The sequence below is a fragment of the Rattus rattus genome, chromosome 6, assembly GCF_011064425.1.
Source record: "Rattus rattus isolate New Zealand chromosome 6, Rrattus_CSIRO_v1, whole genome shotgun sequence".
Lineage (NCBI taxonomy): Eukaryota > Metazoa > Chordata > Mammalia > Rodentia > Muridae > Rattus > Rattus rattus.
In genome coordinates this window covers 72,669,592-72,696,040 of record NC_046159.1, presented here as the reverse complement: position 1 = coordinate 72,696,040, position 26,449 = coordinate 72,669,592, and the positions used below count along the sequence as shown (strand labels likewise).

Below are 26,449 nucleotides of genomic sequence, written 5' to 3'. Positions count from 1 at the left end.
ATGGCCAGTTAGCCCTCTCCACTCATACCCTTAAAAAAGCCCTTATATATCCTATCCCTCAAAAGATAAAGTAGATGTGTCTCGCTGCAGCAGTCTCCGGAGGTCATTCTCTCCATACTCACAACTGCTGTTCGAACCCTGCTGCCCACCTCTGCTCCCTCTCTCGGCTCAGGCTGGTGGCTAACAGCCTTTCAGGAGAAAGTGGGGAGCAAATCAAGGTATTTATTAGCAGCAGTTTTCTTTTCTTTCCTTTCTTTTGTTCATGCTTTGGTTCACTTTTTGCATTGATGTGAAGTTTAAGTAAGTTAATATATGTAAAACACTTAAATCAGTGCCTGGCTCAAAGAACTATATAAATGTTATAATTACTTCAAAGACAGGAAGATGTGAAGTCATAAAATTAGATCACTTACTTCACGTAATTAAACTAGAAATTGATGTCTTTGATATTGCAAAAGAGATCTGTGTTCATGCTCCCAATAGCTAGACTTCCTATCTACCCAGATGCTTATTTAGATCATTAATTTTGTTGTTTTATGGGGAGTTGGTGATGCTTGCCTTGAAAAAATTTCCATCAAAACTCTTTCAGTTTAGGGCCCATGAGATGGCCTGCTGGGTAAAGGCTCTTCCTGCCCGGTACCCAGACTTGATTCTGCAAAGTTGTCCTCTGACCTCTGTACACATACACATACCAGGGCATGTACATCTGAACAAATATATCATATGAGCATGCATAGACACATACAGATACACTAAATGTACTTTAAAATCAATTCATAAGTTTCAGAGGGGGACTCAGGAGTTGAATGGAGAGGGAGGGCAGGAGTGTATATAGATGCAATGTTCATGTATAAAATTCTCAAAATAAAATTAATAAAAATTAATTGTAAACTTATAATTTATAGTCACTACTAAATAAATGTCTTTCACAAATGTGAATTTAAAAAGAATCTCAGTTCCATCTAAATGATCAATAATGTCTTCAAAGCAATCAACAACAGTTACTGTTTTGTTGTTGTTGATTTGTGTGTATTATTTTGATGTTTTATTTGTTTGCTTTTCCCCAGAAATGCGTTGTTGTAGGATTAAGGTGCTAAGTCGAGGAAGGAATTAAGTCTTCTATTTATTTAGTTTGTACATAATGAAGCAGTATGAAATAAGCCTTTACCATGTTGGGAAAATATCATTAAAAAGAGAACTATTAATTAAAAGTATCAGATTATAGGTTCTGCAGAGATGGCACAACATTTAAGGGCACTGGGTGCCCTTCCAGAGGATCTGGGAATTTGATTCTCAGTACTGAGAGATTATCTCACAACCTTCCTGTAACTCTAGTTCCAGGGACCCATCCCCCTTTTCCGGCCTTTGTGGTCACTGCATGTATGTGGTGCACAGGAAGGCTTTCAGGCAAACACCCATGCATATAGAATAAACAAAATCTCAAAATAATCAAATCGAAAGCTTTGAGGAAAAATAACTTCACCAGAAGTGTCTTCATGGGGAACTCCAGGGCTTATCCCCTATAAAAGTAAACAATGAACTCCCCAAAATATCAGAATTAATTTTGTGGAGGCGTGACAGAAGCTTATAATACCCACTTGAATGTTCAGTTTAAACTGAAGTTGCTGTATTTATTGAGTGTCCTGAGGTATCTGAAAGTTTTGGTTTTGTCTCTCCTGTACCTACAGATCAGCAGTGGCTATGAAAAAGCAGTTTATATTTGTGGCAGGGTCTTGTAGAGATAGAGAAAATGATATGGTCCTTCTTGTGTAACCATGCTTCTGATCTATCCAGTGGCTTCCTGTTGTACAACAAGGCTTCCTGAGGAGATGCTACACACATATCTACTCATACAAAAATGGGAGCCCAGGAAAGACCAAAGTACAAGTACCGCCAAAATCCAACTTGATGAACCAGTGAGTTTTATTAGTGTTACTTACCAGAGCAGAAAATACTCAGGGACAGCTGTATCACTGAAGCAAATCCCAGCATGGATGACAGCTCACAAAAGCTGGTATACAGCACCCTAGTCCTTCCTCCAGGTCCTACATTCTTTCAGCCATTTGCTTAGCAATGATCCCTGAGCCTTGGAGGGGGTAACTACAGATGTCCACGTATGGCTCCAATTAGGCCATGTGTTGTAGTTACCTTTTAAGAGGGACCTCACCAGTGGTTATGACAACAGTGGTGAACTATAGGTGTAAACACAAATATTAGAAGGCAGTTTGACAGACACACACATCACACCCATTTAGTAAAAGGATAGAAATTGCTTTTCTATTGAGACCTATGATTTCCCCAGCCTAAAGCCTTTGTCCAGGCTTAAATATGTAAATTCCTTTTTAAGTCTAACTGAAAGGCTGTTGGTTTTAACCCATGATAACTGATCCACAAATGCACAAGCAAATACATTCTGCTTGGCATGTCAGTATTTTAGCATGTGGACTTCATAGCCAAGCAGGAATGCTGGTGACAGTTCTCTATCATCAGCCTGTATCGCCCCTTCAGGTACTACAAAAGTCAGCCAGGAGGGTGGAAATTTCCCAATCAGTTCTAGCTTAATTTCTATATGTTCTACATTCAAAGAATTACCTACAACTATCTGGTTTGCACCATTGTCTTACCATCTAGTTGTGGAATATTATCAACAGTACTAGTAATTAATGGCCTTAGTGGTTTGTGGGGTCTTAGGGGCTCCTTGGGGCAGCAATTCACAAGTTTTCACTTAAATAACATTATGGCCCTATTTCATAAATGTAATGGCTTTTTTTATTTTAATTGGCACAGCACCAGTAGGACTGTAAGACAGGTAGGTGTAATGTCTGGTCAGTGTTCTATTACTGTGAAGAAACACAATGACCAAGGTAACTCTTATAGAAGAAAACAGTTCAGTGGAGGCTGTCTTACAGGTTCGGAAGTTTAGTTCATTATCATTATGGCAGGGAGCATGGTGGAATGCAGGCAGACATGGCGTTAGAGAAGAAGCTGAGAGTTCTATATCTAGGTCTGCAGGCAGCAGGAAGAGGTAGACACTGGGCTTGTCTGGGGCTTGTAAAATCTTAAAGCCCACCCTTAGTGATACACTTCCTCCAACAAGGTCCCGTCCCCTCCAGCAAAGCTACGCCCCCAATCCTCCCCAAGTAGCGCCACTCTTCCTGATGACTAAGCATTCAAATATAAGAGCCTAGGGGAGCCGTTTCTATCCAATGTTTAAGCTGCTTGCCATGCTTTTTAAATCTCCTATGGATTGCATTTTCACTCTGCTAACTCTCTTTGCATGGTGGACTGAGTCACTGAGATCTACTAAACCTTTCCCACTTTATAAAGATTTTTACCCCACCAAAGAGTTCAGGAAACTAACTAGAGCTTCATACCATTCTTTATGTTCCCACTGGATCAATCTTTTCTTTCGCTTCTCATTGAATATGATATATTTGGCCTGGTAAATTGGTGTTTGAACACAGATTCTGTGTTTGACCTGGAAATAGTTTAGACAAACTGAGCCACTTGGAGAAACATTCTCCAGCCTGTGAGCTGCCTGCAGATTGTTCTGTGCGTTCCAGGTTCCCAGCTTTTGGGGTAAGCTTTGGTGATGCAGTTGTCTTTGAGTTATCTCTGCTTTTATAATTAACCTAGTATTCCTGTAAGTGACCCCAATAAAACTCATTAATCATCAAGTTGGACTTTAGCATTAACTCGACTTTGTCTGTCCAGGGTCCATATCTGGGATGAGTACCATGTGTAGCAGCTCTCCAGAATGTAGGGCCGTGAACAGGGTTGACTTTTAAAAGTTTGTCTCTCGGTACTCCTGGGCTAAAAGTTCCCTGGGGCAAGTAATGGGAACTTCTAAGGATTACCCCAAGGAGAACATTCCACAGAAGAAATAACCTAGAATTTCAGGAAAGGCAGGGCTAGGGGAGTGCCTACACTGAGGATAAAGTCTTTTCCAGAATTCAAGTGTGCACTAGAGAAAAAAGGACATATATGCGCAAAACTCTATAACCATCACAAAATGTCTGAGAAGATCACAGGATTTAACCTCTTGTTAACTCTATGCAAACAGGATGATAAAGTCAAAGCAAGTTGTAAATGACTTATCTAAGTGTCAGGAATGTCCAAACACAGAGCCAAGCTGCAAAACCTGGGTAGGGATTCTTTTCTTTCTTTTCTTTTTCATTTGATTCCATTTGGTTTACAGAAGTTCCCCTGAAAATATTTAACCATGAAGCAAATAGACATAGCTATCAGTGGTCATTTACAAGAAGGACTATAGAATGCATAAGGGATAGGGGCATCTGTTAGGAATACATATAACCTTTCAGGAACCATATCTTGAAATAAACCTGATTCTGCCACTCTAAGAAACCATAGTGCCAAGATTATCTCAGCTAGGAGTGGCATTTTATGAGCTCCTCCACCATTCCTCCACCAAAATCCTGATTTTGGCTGGCTTGATATTGTGCTGAGCTGTGTCTGTAGTCACAGATGCTGTGAATTCATGTGTGCAGCAGCCCTGCACGTGTCCAGAGCACTGTTTGGTTATAGATCTACACTAAACAGACGGAGAGGGAGAGGGAGAGGGAGAGGGAGAGGGAGAGAGAGAGAGAGAGAGAGAGAGAGAGAGACAGAGACAGAGACAGAGACAGAGAGACAGAGAGAGGGACAGAGACACACAGAGAGAGACAGAGAGACAGAGAGCACATATGAAAAGTTTGGAAGAAAAGTAGTGGATATAAATGAGGCATTGGGGGTATGTTTGATCAAACCACATTATATCCATATACCCATTTCTCAAATGATGATAAAATTGAAACAAAAGTTAAGTGAAGCCACTAAACAAGCAACCAACAAGCCATAATAACCAACAGCAATAACTTATAAGAAGGGCTGATCACTGAATATAGTGCTGTCCTATTTATCATATTAAAACATGCTACTTAAACACAGCACAAACCACATTTAATAAATCAAATAAAAATGAATTTGTATGAATTTAAAAGAACGCAACACAAACATTGAAACATTCCCCAGGATTCCCAAGGAGTAGACTCGTTTCAAAGTCTTTGAATTCACATTGTGAATGGGCTCAAAATCCCCAAATAAAACAAGCAAAAAGTAACAGTATAGGACAGTATGTCTCATCAAATGCATGGTACAATTAAAGCAGACTTGTAGAGATAGGTATCTCCTGTTAAGAGGTCACCAGTCTACAGCTGAAGGATGGCTGTGAACTGGGGTTGGAAATCAGAAGGCCCAGCTTCGAACTCCCCTTGCTCTGAGCTGAGGACACCTAGAGAGGGAAGGCCCCAGTCCCAACAGGTTTGAGAGCTAATGGTCATTACTGTGCAGATGTCAGTGGAGATCACAGAAGGTTGGCTTTGGAGGACTTCTGTAAGAATTTCTCTAGTTCATTCATTAGGCAGGGAGTAGTTGAAGTTATGTTATCATATTGACGTCTGGGCCAACAAAAGGTCATTGTAAGGGGCTCTTGCTCATTTCAGTATTAAAAAAATAATATTTTTTCTAAAAATATTTTCTTATAAGTTTTTCATTGAAAACCATGTTATAGGATATTAGGAAATATAACCAGAATTGTGCTTCATTCCTACCAACTATGACAAATGATTAATATATTCCTTGTTATCTTGAGTTTACTCCTCCATGTATATGTGTCTTTTTTGGTTCTCTCTCTCTCTCTCTCTCTCTCTCTCTCTCTCTCTCCTTCCCTCCCTCCCTCCCTCCCTCTCCCTCTCGCTCTGTGTATGTCTGCCTCTCTCTCTTTCTCTCCATCCGTCTGCCGTGTGTGTGTGTGTGTGTGTGTGTGTGTGTGTGTGTGTGTGTGTGCGCAGTGTGCATGTGTATATGCAGATGCATCTGCCTGTCCAGCCCCACAGTGCTGGGTTTGCATGTATATGTCGGACCACACAGGCTTTTGAAGTGTATTGTAGAGGATTAAAGACATGTCCTTCTGATTTCACGCAAATACTTTACTAAATTAGCCAAATACCCCTCCCCTTGGTATTAATTTCTTAAATAACAGGTTTGTAACTCTTAGTTTTCTCTTGTTTCATTACAGTATTTTGACAATTGCTATAAGCTCAAATTGAATTTGGGGATTAGTTAAGGAATGAAAGGCTTTATATTATTAGTACCCTTTCGTTGACACTTCCAGATTATGCTCATAGGATACATTATCTTGGGTGTTCATGTGTGACAAATACTTTATTTTAAAGCTGTCTCTTCTTATGCATATATTCTTACATTCTGTAGAGCAGTGTGCTCCTTGAAATATACGCTGGAACATTTCTGTCTTAGCTGCTTGTTCTCCGTTGTGTCTCACCAGATTCCCTAAGCTGCCAAGACACCTTTATCACCAGAGGAAGGGCGAAGGACCTCCATCAACAGAGGAAGAGATTCCACATGATTGTGATGGTTTGTTTCAAAGCAAGAGAGTGGGGCACTTGACACCCAGGAACACTTGCTTTTCTTATAGCTCAAGGCTTCCTATGTGGCATTTTTCCACTTTTACTTTTTTGTTTAAAGCAGAATATGTAAGTAAGTGAACAAAGGTAACCCATGGCCTGAAGGTTAATTACCTCTTGAACAGAAGCTGAAATGAACAAACTCGAAGAACAAAACAAAACGAGCACATCAGATGCTTAGTAGAAAGAATGCAAAATATTACCAAGTAATATAAAGGTACAATTTTCTAAAGCAAACTACTTTTTTTTTTAAGTGTTCATTAATTTGAAAGAGAGCAAGGAGAGACATATGGGAGAACATGGAAGGAAGAGAGGAAAGGTAGAAATGTTATTATATTAAAATGTCAACAAAAAATTAAGTAGGAATGAAAAGCTAACATGCTGATATTCAAATATACATAGGTGTGTGTATATGTTTATAGATAAAGGTTGTTAGATGATCATTTATTTAAATTTTCTTCCTGTAAAATATGTATTGTATTAAACATGACTTATAAAACATGTAATTATGAAAAACGACTATTTCATTGTTGCTTATAGATTTAAAGTTTATTTATATGTAAGTGTCTGTGTGAGTGTATGCCATGTGTACTAGTGCCCATGGATATCAAAAGAGACAGTGGAACCCTTCAAGCTGGACTTACAGCAGTCTCCAGAGCAGCAAGCATAATTAATCCAACAGCCTTTAAATTTCATTGTTTGGGGGTTACATGTATTACCATAAAGGGAAAACATTATCTGTCCTGTTCCAAAAGTCTTGCTGTATTTTTATGTTATACTGATACGATAAATTCCCACTAATAGAAATTCTAAGTTAAAATACATGGGCATAAAAATAATCGATATCTTTACACACAACAGAAGCAAAAGTCAATATAAACACATAAATAACATTGAGGCACATTCACTTTCACACAGCAAAGGAAACAGCCGGCAGAGCAAAAGTCTGCCCAGGGAACAGGAAGGAACATTCTGGAAACAGATATTCGATATGAGGATAATGTTCAGAATAAATTGGTGTTTGCAACAACTCAACAGCAAGAAAACAAATAACCTGATTTTACAAATGGCAAAATAGTGGAAAGCATAGTACTACCTCAGAGAATATGTACGTGTCTAGCAGCAAATGGAAACATGTTGAGCATGTCTCATTCACAGGGCAATTCAGATCACTGACACATGTTAGGACGGCTACTGTGAAAAATCCAGGAGATGAGAACTGTTGGTGAGAATGTGGGCAAAAGGGAATCCTGGCGTGGAGAGATGGCTTAGTGGGTAAGAGAACTGGCTGTTCTCTCAGAGGACCTGAGCACCCAGATTATGTGGCTAACAACAACTCAGGCTACAGAAGATCTGATACTGTTTCTGGCCCCCATGAGCACTACAGTCATGTGGTATAAATCCCCACACAAATGCATAAATAAAAGTTAAAGATCTTAAGAAAAAATTAGACAAACGAGTCTTCATATATTATTGGTGCAAATGTAATTTGATATAACCATTATGAAAAATCTAACACAAAGCTTTCATGTGATCCAGAAATTTCTATTATGGGTATCTTTTCATGAATAAAATCACATCTGCATATCAAGCAGTTATCTTCACTTCCTGTCCATAGTGATATTAGTCAGAAAAGACAAAATTACCTAAGTAAATGGATATGAATGGAAAAGCAAATAAGGAATATGTAGTACTATACACAATGGAATATTATTAAAACATAAGAATATATAACAAGCTCAATGACTAAAAGTTAGTCTTATTTGGGACGTTTGTCTGAGTTGGGCCTCATTATACTTGGTATTAATGAAAAAAAAAAAAAATAATATATAAAGGTTATTTTCAACCCAGGGCATTAAGCTATGTCAAGCAAGATAGACGCAAATGCTGTGGGTTATTAATCATGCGTATAAAGCGTCAAATTCAGATACTACACAATAGAACAGTGCCTGTTCATGGGAAGTAAAATTACAGATGGTAGTGCAGAGTTTTAGCCAGACAGGAATAAATTCAAACCATCTACGTACCTATTACATTAGTACTGATGTATGACATACTGGAAAATTGCTTAAGAGTGTTACTTTTCTACGTCTTCACCTCAAAAGAGATTATGATAGGTGGATCTTGAGTTATTCAGGTTTTACCTTTTCTTCAATGTGTGCGTATATGAGAAAACATCTTTTAATAAACATTTACAGTTTGTCAATTTAAACCGTGATGGAAAATTAAATAAAAACACCAATTTCACTACGTGCAAAATGAAGTAACTCAAAGTCTATTGTACTAAATAAATAATGACTCCCATTGACACATCGCCTAAACATACATACATATATATATATATATAAATATAAATTGCATTTTATTTGAAATCTGTCATCACGCTTAGAAGAGATACTGTGAAACCACTTCACACTTTCCAAATGTGCTGAAAGCTTAAGGAAATAAGACCACACAGAAGATAAGCTTGAGGTGTTGATTCTCATGCTAGAAAAGGTAACATTTTACAACCTTGTCTTAAAGTATGAATGAAAACAGGCCAATACTTGTTAATTTCTTCTGAAATTTACTTTTCTTTCTTTTTGTTTATTTTTTTCTGTTGATTTTTTTTATATTTTCCCTTTCGATTAATTATTTACATTTTGAATGTTGTTCCCATTCACAGTCTCCTCTCTGCAAACCCCCATCCTTCCCCCTCCTCTTTGCCACTAAGAGGGTGCTCACCTGCTGGAGTCTCCAGGCCTGGAGTGGGTAGTGGTAGGGCACAGAGCAGGACTCTGGTATGGTTTTAAAGTCTGAGGGTCCCTCTTAAAGTCTGAGGGTCTGAGGGAATTCTTAAAAGTTCTAAAAACTTTCTTGCTCTAACTGAGGGTAAAAGGCTTAGGCAATTGATACCTAGAGCCTAACAGCAGGGGATGTGGAGGTGGGATTAAGTAATGTGGCCTTTGTTTTATCTCAGCAGGAACTGTGCAGCCCTAACTTTCAGCCTGCTAGTAGGAAATTGCAGGAAGAAAAATGGGACACTTTGAAAGTGACTATAGAGTTTATTACTAAGTTGTAAAAAGTTTCCTATGAAAGCTATCTAAGGGGAAAAAGGGCAAAGATCTTGAATGGGAAAAGGAAAAAAATTCTTCTAGGTGGGGAAGGAAAATTTTCTACTCTAAGCTGGAAAAGGCAAAAAATTCTCTTAAGGGAAAAAACATTTCTTTCTCTTCTCTTTGTCCTCAGTATTTATACATCTTTCAGAATACATGATCACATGTTACCAAGTTCATCGTAAGTTTACACAAAAAATCAAATCATAAATTAAAGTGGAAGTTTGCAACAGAGAATGTTTACATGTCTATCCATCAGGAGTAATTATCTGGCTAAACATCCGTCACCTGTCACAGCCCCACAGGTTCACTAAAGGTTTAAAACCATAACTAAGCTATTAGTGAAACTTTGCATAGATAAACCCAGTCAATATTTCATCTTCTGTCCTAAAACCTATAATAAATCATCAGTTCCCTTTTTATGACCTTTGGTTAATTGTTTTACAACCTCTTGGCATGTGCTCTGAATAGGAGAAAGTCTGGTTACTATCTAAGAGCAATTAACTGGTGATACATGGGAAACTGGCAGAGTTCTCATCGCAGATTTGACTATCAGAAAACTACCTAATAGCTGTCCCACTATAAAAGAGCTTAGTAATCACTGATGTAATTTTAGGAATTTTTATAAGATCGTCTTTAAGACTTAAGAAGTCATCTATTTGACTATATAGCATCATTACAAGATAGTACATCTTCGTTGATCTGCAGAGATCTGCTCCAAAGGGTGGGCTATTACTTAGTGATCATTATATATGTTTAATAATAACAGGAAAAGCATGTTACTAGCAGGAATCTTTCCTAAAATGAACTCTCCTATGGCCTTGCCAACAAGAGGAAACCTGGCACATTTATATAATAATCAGAAGCAGGCCATCTCAGGAAGATCACCTGCTAGTTATTAGTTTGTCCCATTATGGCTCCTGACACTCACCACCCCCAACTCTTGCCTCACCCCTCTAGCATCCCCATTATAAATAAGGCTGCTATGAACATGGTGTAACATATGTCCTTGTTATATGTTGGAGCATCTTTTGGGTATATGCCCAGAAGTGGTAAAGCTAGGTCCTCAGGTAGTGAAATGTCCAATTTTCTGAGGAACCTCCAGACTAATTTCCAGAGTGGTTGTACCAGTTTGCAATCCTACAAACAATGGAGTAGTGTTCCTCTTTCTCCACATTCTTGCCAGCATTGTTGTCATCTGAGTTTTTGATCTTCGTCATTCTGACTGGTGTGAGGTCGAATCTCAGGGTTGTTTTGATTTGCATTTCCCTGATATCTATGGATGCTGAATATTTCTTTAGGTATTTCTCAGCCATTTGAGATTCCTCAGTGGAGAATTTTTTTGTTTAGGACTATACCCCATTTTTAATTGGGTTGTTTGGAATCTAATTTCTTGAGTTCTTTGTATATATTGGATAATAGCCCTCTATCAAATGAAGGGTTAGTAAAGATCTTTTCCCAATCTGTAGGTTGTTGTTTGTCCTATTGACAGTGCCCTTTGCCTTAAATATGCTTTGCAATTTTATGAGGTCCCATTTGTTGATTCTTGATCTTAGAGCATAAGCCATTGGTGTTCTGTTCAGGAACTTTTCCCCTGTGCCTATGTGTTCAAGGTTCTTTTCCACTTTCTCTTCTGATAGATTTGGTGTATCTGGTTTTGTGCAGAGGTCCTTAATCCACTTGAACATGGGTTTTGTGCAATGAGACAAGAATGGGTTGATTTGTATTTTTCCATAAGTCGACTGCCATTTGAACCAGAACCATTTGTTGAAAAAGCTTTTTTCCACTAGATAGTTTTGGCTTCTTTGTCAAAGATAAGGTAACTGTAGGGATGTCCGCTTATTTCTGGGTTATCAACTCTATTTCATTGGTCTACCTGCCTGTCTCTGTATGAAAGGCATGTAGTTTGATCACTATTTCTCTGTAGTGTAGCTTGAGTTCAGGAATGGTGATTACCCAAAAGTACTTTTATGGTTGAGAATTGTTTTCACTATCCTGTTTTTGTTTGTTTGTTTGTTTGTTTGTTTGTTTTGTTTCATTTTGTTGTTGTTGTTATTCCAGATGAAGTCGAGAATTGCTCTTTCTATTTCTGTGAATAACTTAGTTGGAATTTTGATGGGGCTTGTGTTGAATCTGTAGATTGCTTTTGGTTAGATATCTATTTTTACTGTATTAATCTTGCCCATCCATGAGCATGGGAAATCTTTCCATCTTCCGAGGTCTGAAATTCTTGTCACACAGATCTTTCACTTGCTTGGTTAGAGTCACACCAAGATATTTTATATTATTTGTGAGTATTGTGAATGGAGTCATTTCTCTAATTTCTTTCTTAGCCATTTTATCCTTTGAGTAGAGGAAGGCTACTGATGTTTGAGTTAACTTTATACTCCAGCCACTTTGCTGAAGTTGTTTATCAGCGCTAGAAGTTCTCTGGTGGAGTTTTTGGGGTCACTTATCGGTACTATCACATCATCCACAAATAGTGAGAATTTGAATTCTTTCTTTCTGATATGTATCCCTCTGAACTTTTGTTATCTAATTTCTCTAGCTAGAACCTTGTTCACTATATTGAGTAGTTAGGGAGAGAGTGGGCAGCCTTGTCTTGTTTCTGGTATTAGTGGGATTGCTTCAATTTTCTCTCCATTCAGTTTGATGATGACTATTGGCTTGCTGTATATTGCTTTTATTATATTTAGGTATGTGCTTTGAATTCCTGATGTTTCCAAGACTTTTAACATTTTATTTTTGTATTTTGTTGAAGGCTTTTTCAGCATATAAGGAGATGATAATGTGATTTTTTTTTAGTTTACTTATATAGTATAGTTTACTTACTTATGTTGATGGATTTCCATATGTTGAACTGTCCCTGCATTGCTGGGATGAAGCCTGCTTGACCATGGTAAATTTTTGATGTTTTCTTGGATTTGGTTTGTGAGAATTTTTTCTTTTTTCTTTTTTAATTGGATTTTTTATTTACATTTTTCATCAATATTCATATGGGAAATTGGTCTGAAATTTTCTTTATTGGGTCTTTGTGTGGCTTTGGTATCAGAGTAATTGTGGCTTCATAAAATGAATTAAGTAGTGTTTCTTCTGTTTCTATTTTGTGGAATAGTTTGAGGAGTATTAGTATTAATTCTTCTTTGAAGGCTTTGCAGAATTCTTCACTAAAGCCATCTGGCCCTTGGCTTTTTGGGGAGTCTTTTAATGAATGCCTGCTTCTATTTCCTTATGGGTTATGGTACTGTTTTGATAGTTTATCTGAACTTCCTTTAATATTGGGACATGGTATCTGTCTAGGACATCATCCATTTCATCTAAATTTTCCAGTTTTGATGAGTATAGGCTTTGGTAGTAAGAGCTGATTATTTTTTTCAATTTCCTTAGTTTCTCTTGTTATGTTTCCCTTTTCATTTCTGATTTTGTTAATTTGGATACTGTGTCTGTGCCTATTAGTTAAGTTTGGCTAAGGGCTTATAGATCTTGCTGATTTCTCAGAGAAACACCTCTTGGTTTTGTTGAGTCTTTGTATTGTTCCCTTTGTTTCTAATTGGCTGATTTCTGCCCTGAGTTTGATTATTTCTTGCTGTCTACTCTTGGATTTGTTTGCTTCTTTTTGTTCTAGAGCTTTCAGGTGTGCTCTTAAGTTGCTTGTATTGGATCTGCTCAATGTCTTTATGAAGGCACTTAGTGCTATGAATTTTTCTCTTAGCACTGCTTTCATTGTGTCCCATAAATTTGGGTTATGATATATCTTCATTTTTATTGAATTCTATCATGTCTTTGATTTCTTTATTTCTTTTCTGACCAAGTTATTATTGAGCAGAGAGCTGTTCAGTTTCAATGAATATGAGGGCTTTCTGATGTTTTTGTTGTTATTGAAAACCAGCCTTATTCCTTGGTGATTTGATAGAATGCATGGGGTTATTTCAATCTTCTATTATCTGTTTAGGCTTGATTTTTTTGGGTTTCCATGATCAAATTCAGAGAAAGTTCTATGAGGTTCTGAGAAGAAGGCATTTTTTTTGTTTTATGGCAAATATCTGTTAAATCCATTTGGGTCATACCTTCTGTTAGTTTCATTGTATCTCTGTTTAGTTTTTGTTTCCATGATCTGTCTATCAGTGAGAGTGGGATGTTGAAGTCTCCCATTATTATTATTATGTAAGAATCAATGTGTGTTTGAGCTTTAATAATACTATTTTACAAATTTGGGTATCATTGTATTTGGGGCATAGATGTTTAGATGTTCAGAATTGAGAGTTCATCTTGGTGGGTTTTCCTTGATGAGTATGCAGTGTTCTTCCCTATCCCTTTTGATAAGTTTTTGCTGGAAATCTAATTTATTGAATATTAGAATGGCAACTCCAGTTTGTTTTTTGGGATCATTTACTTGAAAATTATTTTCTAGCCTTTTCCTGTGAAGTAGTGCCTGTAATTGTCAGTAAGGCACATTTCCTTTTTGCATGAAAATGCTGGGTTCTGTTTACATAGCTATGTGTTTTAATTGGTGAATTGACTCCAGTGATCTAGAGAGATATTAAGGAGTAATGATTGTTGCTTCCTGTTATTTTTGCTTTTAGAGGTGGTATTGTGTTTGTGTGGTTCTCTTCTTCTGGGTTTGTTGTGGGATGATTAATTACTTGGTTTCCCTTGGGTGTCATTTCTCCCCTTGTGTTGGAGTTTTGACATGTAACATCTTGATTTCTCCATCTATGGTTATCAGAGTTTGCTGAGTATAGTAGTCTGGACTATCATTTGTGCTTTCTTATGGTCTGCATGTCCAAGATCTTCTGGCTTTTAGAGTCTCTGTTGAGAAGTCAGTGTAATTCTTGTAGATTTGCCTTTATATGTTACTTGGCTTTTTCCCCTTGAAGCTTTTAAAATTCTTTCTTTGTTCTGTCTATACAGTGCTGTAATTATGTGATGGGAGTGATTTCTTTTTGTGTTCCAATCTATTTGGTGTTTTGTAGGCTTCTTGTATATTTATGGGCATCTCTTTCCTTGGGTTAGAGATGTTTTCTTCCATGATTTTGTTGAACATGTTTTCTGGCCCTTTGAATTAGGATTCTTCACTCTCTTCTATTCCTACTATTAATTGGTTTGGTCTATACATTATGTACTGAATTTTCTTGATGTTTTGGCCTAGAAGATTTTGCTCTCTGTATTTTGTTTGACTGGTGTTTCAATATCCTCTACGGTATTTTCTATGCCTGAAATTCTCTCTTATATCACTTGTATTCTGTTGGTGATGCTTGCATTTTTAATCCCTGCTCTCTTTCCTAGTCTTTCCATGTCCAGGGCTGCCTCCCTTTGTGTTTCCTTTATTGTTTCTATTTCCATTTTTAGATAGTAGATGTTTTTCCTCAATTTCTTCATCAGTTTGCTTGTGTTTTCCTGTAGTTCTTTAAGGGATTTAAGTGTGTCCTTTTTAAGGGCTTCTATCTGTTAACCTGTGTTCTTCTGTCTTCTTTTTTTTTTTTTTTAAGGGAGTTATTCATGTCTTCCTTAAGGTTCTCTATCATTTATTTGAGATGGGATTTTAGGTCAAAAATCTTAGTTTTACCATGTATTAGGGTATCTAGAACTTGATGTGGTGGGAGAACTGGGTTCTGATGTTGCCAAGTGGCATTGATTTATGTTGCTTATGTTCTTGCCCTTGCTTCTCGTCATCTAGTTATCTCTCATGTTAACTGACCTTGCTGCCTTTGAGCCTATCCCTGCTGTGAGCTTGCAATTCTGGTTATGATAGAACTCTTGGGAATAAAACTATTTCTGGGTGTGAGCTCTGTAAGGGAGTGCTAGAACAGTGATCTGCCCCCATTGGCAGTTGTGAACCAGAAGGAAGATATGTTTCCTGCAAGACTGATAATTCCTGTCTCCAGTGGACCCTGTGGGGGTCCCAGTTAGGCTAAATATTTGGAGAGAGGGATTACCTGTGCACCTCCTGGGAGTTAAGCTGTCTCTGGGTATTAGAGGGGGTCAGAGCACCAGCAGAGTTGTGGGACAGAAGGAAGACCCCTTATTTACTTTTCAAGAAAAAATAATTGTTCTAAACTTTGCCTCCCTATTCCCTGCCAAGCTTATTCTTGTTCCCCTTTTAAAGAAGGAGTGAAACATTCACATTTTGGTCATCCTTCTTGAGTTTCATGTGTTCTGTGCATCTGGGTAATTCAAGTATTTGGGCTAATAGCCACTAATTAATGAGTGCATACCATGTGTGTTTTTCTGTGATTAGGTTACCAGTGAACATGATTGTTGGGGGGAGGGTGGTAATAGGGGGAGGATGGGGAGGGAAAGCACCTATAGAAGGGGAGGGGGAGGGGTTAGAAGGATGTTGGCCTGGAAACCTGGAAGGGGAATAACAATCGAAATGTAAATAAGAAATACTCAAGTTAATAAAGATAAAAAAATAATTGTAACATGTTTTCTAATCACTGAATTTTAGGATATTTAGAAAACTATTACATATAGTTCATGATGAACTATATATTATGGTTCTTCTATAATTATCAGGTCTTTTACTCCAAGTTGACAGGTTGCCTAGTTATATCCCTTTAATCTTCAAAGACTCTTTTCTCTAATTTTTTAACTTCCTTTGGACTGGCCAATGTTTAAAGAGGATTAAAAGAAACCATACATGTTTCACTCTCTAGAGACCAGGAGGTAGACTCTTATTCTTATTTCTTTACAAACTTAGAAGAAAAAGAACTCTGATGGATGGCTCTGATGGCAGAGGTGGGGGTTGTGGTAAAAAGTGTATAAAGAAAAGCACATTTTATCATTTTTTTTTTTTTTTACTTTAAGGGAGTGACTAGACAGGCCTTGAGTTGATCTCTCTCTCTCTCTCTCTCTCTCTCTCTCTCTCTCTCTCTCTCTCTGTGTGTGTGTGTGTGTGTGTGTGTGTGTGTGTGTGTGTGTGTGTGTGTGTGTTCTGGCGAGTGAAGGCATTTGTGTGGAGGTATGCAGAAAACATGTAACCAGAAGTCAGTGTATGTCAGTGATAGGTGACTCAAGGCTAAAGTTGAGTTTCATAGATTGTACTCCTGAAGACAAAAGTCACTCATTACTTAACTGCTTCTGCAGCTCGGTGGTAATTTTCTCACCCTATCCACATTTCCTTATGGAGTCAAGCAGAATTCTTCCCACAATTTCTAGCCCAAGGTTAGAAGTTTGTCCTTATGTAAGAACAGGGGTAAGAAGATTCACAAACCGGCTCAAGAACAGCTGAGTTTGAAAGTAAGATCAGGTTTTATCTCCTGCCTTTCCTCAGTGGGGTTAAGGTGTCATAGGGAACATAAAAGCCATGAAAAAGAAATAAGGAACAATTAAGTGTAACAAGCAAAAATTTCAGTCCTTTATGGCATTACATGTTGTAACCTTCATGGCTCATGGTGGCATAAACATTTTGAACTCTCAAAAGCAACATCTCTACTGCTCTCATTTTATTGGAAACAGGCAAAGCCATGTTATATGTTTCCCTTCAGAGACACTTCAATGTTTCAAGAATAAAAGTGAAAATAAAAGAGAAAAGCTATATCACAAGTTAAACTTCAGGTAGGTTACCTTGGATGAAGGGTTTTGAATTCACATGGAGGGTGTTTGGGGATGTTAGCTGTGAAGGTTGCGATTCACTTACTCTCTTTGCCTACTTCTGTTTGCTGCTGAATTCTTACTCAGTAATCCTCCCTCAAGAGTAAAACTTTGAAAAAAGTTACCCAGGATCACAATCTACTTTTGATGGACATGTTTTATGAAGCAGTATATTTAAGAAACAAAATAAAAATTCATTTCCATTTCAAGAAAGATGTAATAGGCACTCACTCTTTGATTTAAGTAGTATGTGTACCTTAGGCTTTGAATGTGAATCCTCCTTTTTTGACATAAGAAAACAGACCTCAGGACATGATGACTGATACTGACAATAGCATTGACTTATCTGGTATCTCAGCCTGGTTCATAAGGGTTACAAATTCACGATCTTTCACTTACAGTTTCATAATTCTTGAGACATTGACCGTTCTACAATGCTCAACAACATAAAAATAAACTTTCTAGAGTCACATCATCAGGAGTATTTCCAAGGTCAAGGATTTTTCTCATACATTTTATATTTGTTGATGTACCATTAACATATTTAACTCAGAGTTTTTTGAACTTGGTCTTAGTAATGTTTCTATTGCTATGATAAAATACTGGGACAGTGGCCCAGCTACATATGTAGCAGATGATGGCCTTATCTGGCATCAGTAGGAGGGGAAGTCCTTGGTCCTGTGGAGACTCGTTGCCCCAGCATAGGGGGATGCTAGTGAAGTAAAGCAGAGTAGGTAGGTGGGTGGGGAAGCACCCTCTGAGAGGCAAAGGAGAGGGGAAGGGTTGCAGAGGTGAGACCTGGAAAAAGGGATATTTGAAATGTAAATAAATAAAATAACCAATTAATAAACAAACAGAATAACAAAAAAATACTGTGGCAAAAAGCAAATGAGGGAGGAAAGGATTAATTTGACTCCGCTTCCACTTTACAGTCAGTCTTGGAAGGAGGTCAATGCAGAAACTTAAGGCAGGAATTGAAGCAGAAATCATGGAAGAATGCAGCTTATGGTTTGTTCATGTTGATCTCCTATAACTCAAGACTATCTGCTGAGAGATGGCACAGTCTATAGTGGGCTGGGCCCTCTCACATCGATCATTAAGAAAAGGTCCATTTTATGTAGTTTTTCCTCAGTTTGGAGTCCCTCTTCCAAAGTAACTGAAGCTTGTGTCAAACTGAAACACAAAAGCAAAAACAAAAACAATCAAACAAGCCAGGATAATGTAAGATGTAATAATATATATGACCAGGAAGGCAGATCCAACAAGAGAATGAGTGGTAGCAACTGTCCTGTTTGATCATCCAGTGCCAGGCCACTTTTGCTCGTGTCCATATGATCCTTGATAGTACTTTGTTCAAGTCCAGTGATGCATAAGTGCTATGGGCTTCCCTTTTTGCATATCTCTTCTTCTCCTAAGTGGAAAGGGGAAGACAGTAAACAATGAAGAGATAGTTGAACCTCATAAGGGAAAAAATAATTTTCTCATCCTACTGCATATAAAATATTCTGCTAGAATGGTATCTATACTAATTACTTTCTCCTTGTGACAAAATACCTGAGATAAACATCATCAGCTTCACCACAGAAGACTTTATTGTAACTTATTATTCAAGGATATAGTCCATCATGGCAGAAAAGCACAGCGGTCATAAACACCAGGTATCTGGCCACAGTGTATACACTGCCTGGAAGCAGAAAGCAGTGTTTATCTTATATTGCCCTTCCATTTCTTTGAAAATCACCATCAGTGGGATGGTTCTACCCATATTTTTTAGGTTCTCCCACCTAACTTAACCTCACCAAGAAATTCCTTCACAAACATGCTTGCCCAGATTTTTGTTTCAATGGTGATTCTAAGTCCCATCAAACTGACTTTCAAGGTGAACCACTATAATAGCTCAATTTTTTTATTTATAGGTTTTCCAGTTCTTTGAAAATATACAAAAGTTCTCCTTGTTCACTGTGTACAAGAAATTTGATAAAACTATGAAAAATTAAAAAAAAGGAAAAATAAAAACAGAAACATCAATGACTAGCCATGGGTATTATTTTTAATTATTGTTTTATATTATGGTATAATTATGTTATTTATTGTCGTCTCTGTCTCCGTCCCGCAGAAAGGAGCGACACCATGATTGTTCTTCTCAAAGCAGTTTATTCAGGAACCTTTCTTTCTGCATGCAAGCAGCAATCTCTCTTTTCTTTTCTTCTCTCCTCCCCCAGCCCCCGAGCACACTCCCTTATATCCTCCCTCAACTCTGCCTCCTCCGTCCAGACTGCGTAATCTCAGTTCATAGGTCCACGTCACATGGCCTGATCTTGCGTCATGGTGCACCTGCGCAGCTCTCACAATGGACGTGGCTAGTTTCAGGTGTGTGAGGAAGTCAGGTGCTAGTCATGAGACTTAGCTGCAGTCCCGGGCGCCATCTTGGGACTGCCGCCACACCCGCTCCCCACATCCTTTGTGACTGTATAGCTCAGAATGGCTCCCTACAATTTATACCCTCTCTTTTCTCCTCCAAATCCTGTCTCTCCAGTTTTATTCTGTGATATTTCCATATTAAAGTCCTAAGTGTGGTAGAATTTGTCATACACAGTTGCTGTGTAATGTATTTGTTTCCAAATAAAAGATGGCTTAAACTGACACATTTTGGTTTTTTCCAAAGAAAGAATATTTATTTCCCACTTTAAAGAACATTGTTTATTTGTTTTCTACCTGTAATGCAAGAAGGGTGAGATTTAAATTATGTTGTTATTGTTTATAATGTTTCCAACTATTAATTAATTTTATCAAGTAAATCTGCATTGCCCTTAAATTTTTGTCCATATGTTGTGAAGCAGTAATATATGAAAAAATATGCTACATTAGCTATGCCCAACAAAGGAAGAACTAATCCACAACAGCCATTTCTTTTATTATGCTGTTTCTTCTGTTATCAAGGTTAGAGTTTTCGTCCTGATTTGTAACATGTTATAATAGTTGCTGGATATAAATTTATGTTCCTGAAGGAAGAATAAAGAAGTGGTAAATAGGTTTTTTCATTGTCTGACAGTTTGATTTATGAGAACAACATACTAGTAGAGAGTTATTTAGAAACTCATGTATCCTTAACACATGCATACACCCACACCCACACCCATACACACCACCCTCCACACACAAACACACACACACACACACATCCATACCACCCTCCACATACACCACCCTCCACACACACACACACACACACACACACACACACACACACACACACTCACACACATCCATACCACTTCTACATATGCCACCCTACACACACACACACACACACACACACACACACACACACACACACACAGCCACACACATTAAAACAGTCTTCTCTTACATCAGATGTGAGGTCATAACATCACCTAGATATAACATTCTAAAATGCAGGCCAGGCTTAATTTAGTAGACAAGGGACATCATCTTTTGAGATTAAATTTGATTGATTCATTTTGGGTATATGTTCTCTGCTAGGCACTTAGAAATCTGAGGGCAATTCCTCATTCATTATTTTAGTGTGGGTTTTCATGGCACCCTTGATCTACCCATACCTCCATTCTAAGTATAGTCTATTTCCAGGTTAATGCTTCTGGCCCTTGAACTTTCCAATCTGCCTTTTCCTAATTATCATAATAAAATGCGAAGGCCCGAATGTACTTCCTTTGCTATTATTTTATTGTCTTGCTTGTCTGATGGATTCAAATAACAAGACTGGTTGATGTCTTATTGCTAGTATGCAGCCTTTGTGAACAATCCATAGAAGGCTAAACTCAATAATGAAGGAAGGTCATGACTGGGTATATGGCTCAGTGGTTAAAGTGCTTACTCTGCAAGCATGAAGATCTAAGCTCATCTAATCCAATACCTAAAAGCTGCATGTGGTTGTGAATACCTATAATCCCAGTGCTGAGGAGTAGAAGCACAAGGATCTCTGGAGCTTATTGGTCTGCTAGTCTTGTCAAATCAGCAAGCTGTAGATTCAGTGAGATGCCCCATCTCAGGAAATATGCTGAAGAACATTATAGAAGAAGACACTTGAAATTGACCTTTGTCTTCCACATGCATACACTCACATATGCACGTGCAACCATTCACATCCATGCATGTGTATAATGCTTATAACACACACACACACACACACACACACACACACACACACACACACAATCTCACCCAAGTCCTGCCTTTCCCTCTAAAAATCTAAACAATAACAAAATGAGGGAAAAAATGCGTCAAACATATGATCAAAAATGTTCCTGAAAGGAGCAGTGTTTTCATCTTAACAGTGGCTTAACGAGATGATTTTTATATTCAAATAATAATTAGGCTCATAGTTTCACCGTCAGGCAACCCTTATGGGTAAAATAGCCGGATATTTTTCAGAAGGGGCAAATGAGTTGCCTGACAGAGCATATGACTTCAGATAACTGCTTGCTTTGGTCTGTTATTAAGAGTGCTCTTCACGGGGTTGGGGATTTAGCTCAGCGGTAGAGTGCTTGCCTAGTGAGCGCAAGGCCCTGAGTTCGGTCCCCAGCTCCGAAAAAAAGAAAAGAAAAAAAAAAAGAGTGCTCCTCACAGTTGTATTAACATAATCACAGCACCTGCAGTTATCCATGAAGCATGCAATGGGGTCCACCACCTTCCATCATGCATAAGATGGAAGCTTATAAGAAAGACTACTGCTCCCTAAGGTGCTCAAGAGCTACTGAGGAGTGTCAAGAGTGTCACATCTTTTTCAGTGTTGTAGCTCTGGCTAGCTGTATGCTCTGGCTGATAACCCTTCAGTCACGATCAAGCAAGCAGCCTTAGTTAAACTTGGTATGTCGTTAGACCCTTAAAAATATGAGGCTTAGTGCAAAAGGGCATCTAGTTTGGAAGAATGGGCTCAGGAGAGTGTGGAGTGAGACAGGAAAAAGTGATGGGGATGAATGTGAGTGATATATTTTATATATATATATATATATATATATATATATATATATATATATGACGTTGTAGAATTACTTAACCAATAATTTCCAAATTCTACTTGAGATATTATGTCTCCTAAAAAAGTGTTGTCAGATCCAATCCAGCATTACTGATATTGAAACAAATAAAATCACTTTACCTTACATCCAAATATGGTGGCATACACCTATAAATCTAGTACCTGTAAAGCAGGAAGATTTCAGCTAGTTCAAGGCTAGTGTGGTCTACAAAGTAAGTTCTAGGCCAGCCAGCCATGTATCAGGAAACTTTTTTAAAGAACCTCTGTGTGTGTGTGTGTGTGTGTGTGTGTGTGTGTGTGTGTGTGTGTGTGAGAGAGAGAGAGAGAGAGAGAGAGAGAGGCAGAGACAGAGACAGAGACAGAGACAGAGAGACAGGGAGACCTATAGTCAGTTTATTCATTACCTGGCTTCTTTTTAGTTCCTTCACTAAAATCAATATCAGGACCAAGATGCTTGGATTCTCTAAAAAGGCTCCTGAATCCCAGGGCATGGGTGACACTTCTGTCATTAACACTTCTGTTATTTCTAAGGTAAAGACAGAGCAGAAGGGCTGCGGCAGCAGGGCACCATGCTATGGACTGTGATCTCTGCCCCTTGTAGAGAGATATAAACAAAGCTGTGGGCCCAGGCCTCAACCTTTCCATCCGTCTCTGGAAGAACAAGCAGTCCTGAAACATCCTGGACCCTCTCCAGTGAGGCAGCTGTGCCTCTCATTGCACAGATTGATGCCAGCCATGAAATTCTTGACAAGATATTTTTCTGCCATATGGTCTGGGAGTGCCCAGGGCATCAGGCTTGCAGAGACAAGGTAATTTAATGGCTTAAGACTATCTTAACCATATTTTCTAGCAGAATCTCCACCTTGGGAGAGGAAATCTGCTTATGAATACTGGCTATTTATTTACTCAAACCATTCATTACCTGCTTCTGTTCCATACATAGTGCTCACTTGGGATCCTGATATTTCTGAGTTATTTTATTTCCTTAGACAGTATGACATAGAGTATTAATATGCCTATTAACCATCTCTGCAAAAGTAAAGTGAAATGGTAGAGAAAGAGAAATACTGGAGTTGCATATGTCACTACTGTTGCTTTGTGTGTAAAAGACTCTAGAATATAAGGATGGGGACATGTCAGCCCTCAGTTACCACATATGGTAGGTCTTATCCCAATCTTCTGTCCTTTACCTCCTGAGATTTATTTCCTGAAATGTCGACAGTAAATTTCAAGATAATCATAACCACAGCCCTGTCCTCTGTAAGCACTTCTAATGATCCGCTCTAGTAGGAGTTGAATAACATTCTCACCCTGTTGTAGGAAATACCTGGTGGTACTTGATTGGGGCAAAAACATCTTCTGACATGCCTATCTCCATGTTCCTTCTTCACATTACATCCATTATGATGTTCCGTCACAGTTCTCTTATCTTTATGCATTTGCTCACAGCCTTTGTTGAAACATGTTTGCCTGATGATCATTTTGACAGCATATATGGTAAAGTGGAAATAATGCAGAGATCAGCATGGCTTTTGTGGTAGAAAAAACAGATTCATGAATTGTTCCATATCCTGTTGAATGGAATAAATCAGTCTTAAGAATGTAAGTATCAATTTTTTCTCTTATATGAAATTCAGTGGAAGTAGATTACCAGACTATAGAAGGATGAAAGGGGGAGTCAAGAAAGGACAATAAAGAGGGCTAAGAGGAAATTATAGTACATTCAAAAATGACAACGTTAATGAACCTAATTATTTTGTACAATTAGTGTATGAGAAAAGAGACACATTTTCCTACATATCAGACTAATGAATGGATTTTTTACAAAATAATCTCACAGTCCCTCAGTCACCTGAATGTCTTCCCCACCGACTCTCCCTGTTACATACTCATAATTTATCTGAATTAATTATTTGTCCATGGGAGGGCTTTTGGGAATTGCTCAATGGAACAGATGCCTCCAATAGAGTCTATGACTGAAAGGCTCACTCACTGGGGAGAGAGGATTAATTCACAGGTTAGGCTACTCCAACAGCAATAAAGGATGATGTATCTATAAGACACGGGGCTAAAATGCTATGGAAATTAAATGAATAAAAGACCTGGTAGAATTATTTCAGACACCCCAATTGATCAACTGAAATATAGTAAAGAGTATTGTGCTATATTTTCTATGAACAAGAATTTACAATTTAGTCCCAAACAGTGGAAAAATCTGATTAGCTCTTCAAAATCTGAAAAATTCTTATCAAAATAGAGCTGCAATATAATTTTTGAATATAGTTATATAGCTTACATGTACACCAAAATGTTGCTAATTTTATATTTAATAAAGTTACTTTAAGAATTAAATTACATATCAGTCATTTGCAAAATTCAAAACAAAGATGTAAAAGAGTATGGTCTTGCCGAACTCTGGCTCCAGACCAGACAGAGTTTTAAAGAAATACATTTATATGTATAGGATTCTTATAGGTGTTTCTGGTTTGAATATGAGATGCTCTCCGCAGACTCATGAATTTGAGAACTTGGTCCCTATGCACCGTTTGGGAAGGTTATAGACTCTTTAGAAGGTAGACTCTTACCTAAAGAAAGTACATCATTAGAAATGGGGTTTGAGCATTCATAGACTGACGTCATTCCTGCTCTCACTCTCTGCTACCTCTGTGTAGATGAAATGCCTTACACTCCTGCAGCCATGCTTTCTCTACTATGGTGGACTCTATGCCCATCCTCCCCACAACTGTGAGCACTTTTTACTTCTCTAAATTGCTTTCTGCCAAGCATTCTATAACTGGAACAGACAAGTAACTACAATAGTGATAAAGGCCACAAGCTACAATATTATAAACATCTAAGCACCCAATAAACAATGGCTTATTCACAAAAACACCCTAGCAAACCTATAGGTAACAAGAGAAAACATGGAAGAAGCATAATATAAAAAGGTCTGTCATATTCCTTTAGATGCAACACACTTATACAGGCAAGAAAATGTGAGACCTAAAGCACAGTGAATGAGGACATCATTTATTATATATGAATTTGTGATTAATATTTTGGATTATATGAAATGATTGAAAATATAGCTATGTTCATGTACATGTAAAAACTCTAAAAGATGATTACATGTTAGGAAAGATAAATAAATATTTAGAAGCTCAAAAAAGTAGACTTATATGTAACACCATAGCTATAGTGTTATAAAACTAGAGTCATAAACAATGCCTCTTATACCTTAATATATAAAAAAACTTTTTTTTATTTGTTTAAAAAATTATTTTGTTTATGTGTCCATGGGAGGGAGGAGGAAGGAGGGGGAGGTAAAGCAAGAGGATAAAGGGAAAGAGAGAGGAGGAGAAGGGGAAGTGAGAGGGAAGAACGGTAGGAGACAAATGAATATATTTACATGTGCATGTGGAACAGTGTGCATGTAGGAGGAAAGGGGTCAGAAGAGTCAGAAGACAGCCGATGAGAATCAGAATCAGGTCTCTCCTTCTATGTGCATCCTGGGAATTGAATTCAGGTCATCAGACTTGGTGGCAAATGTCTTTATCCAGTGAACTATTATTGTTCCATCCCCCAATGATAACTCTTCACTTCAAGGAAAGATTTAAGAAAATTTATGCAAGTTCTAAGGATAATGACATAATTTGTGTCTGTGATAGTTTTTTGGTTAGCAACTTTCTAATTTTTACTTAATACTATAGAGAATATGATAGAGTCATTTCTTTTATTCAATTATTGTAATGCAGCCAAGTTTGACACAATGAAGCTGTTGAATGCCACTTACCACATTGTATTCAGGTTTTATTCTGTTCTGAACATTGTATGATTAAACAATGATGTATCTATTCCTCTCCTGATGGAGTTTTAGGATGTTTCTGAAAGAGCTGTTATTGACACTTGCCCAGGACTTAGTTTATGGTAATTCCTTGAACTGCATTTTCATCATAAAATTCACTATATCCTGCCAACTTGATTTCCAAAATTACTGTTATGCTATTACCACTTTGACCAATAAAACTTGGAATTTTCCATTTTGCCTCAATTTCATGCACAATTATTAATAAACACTAACATTTGTTAAACTACAGAGTATGAAGTAGTGTTCCCACTGGAGTATGCATGTGTCCTTTCCTCATTAGAATGTAGACTCTGTACACAGCATTACTGATAACTTACGCACAGGTTGTTCATCCAAAATCAACTTTCCCAGTTAGTCCTTGTTCTATCTTGGCAGGGTATTTCATGTCACT

The 26,449-nt window shown here is 37.8% G+C and overlaps 1 protein-coding gene across 1 annotated transcript in view; it reads left to right on the top strand.

The window, feature by feature from the left end:
* The window catches only part of LOC116904348 (SHC-transforming protein 1-like), a 40,404-nt gene that overhangs the window by 12,195 nt on the left and 1,760 nt on the right, over positions 1-26,449 (top strand).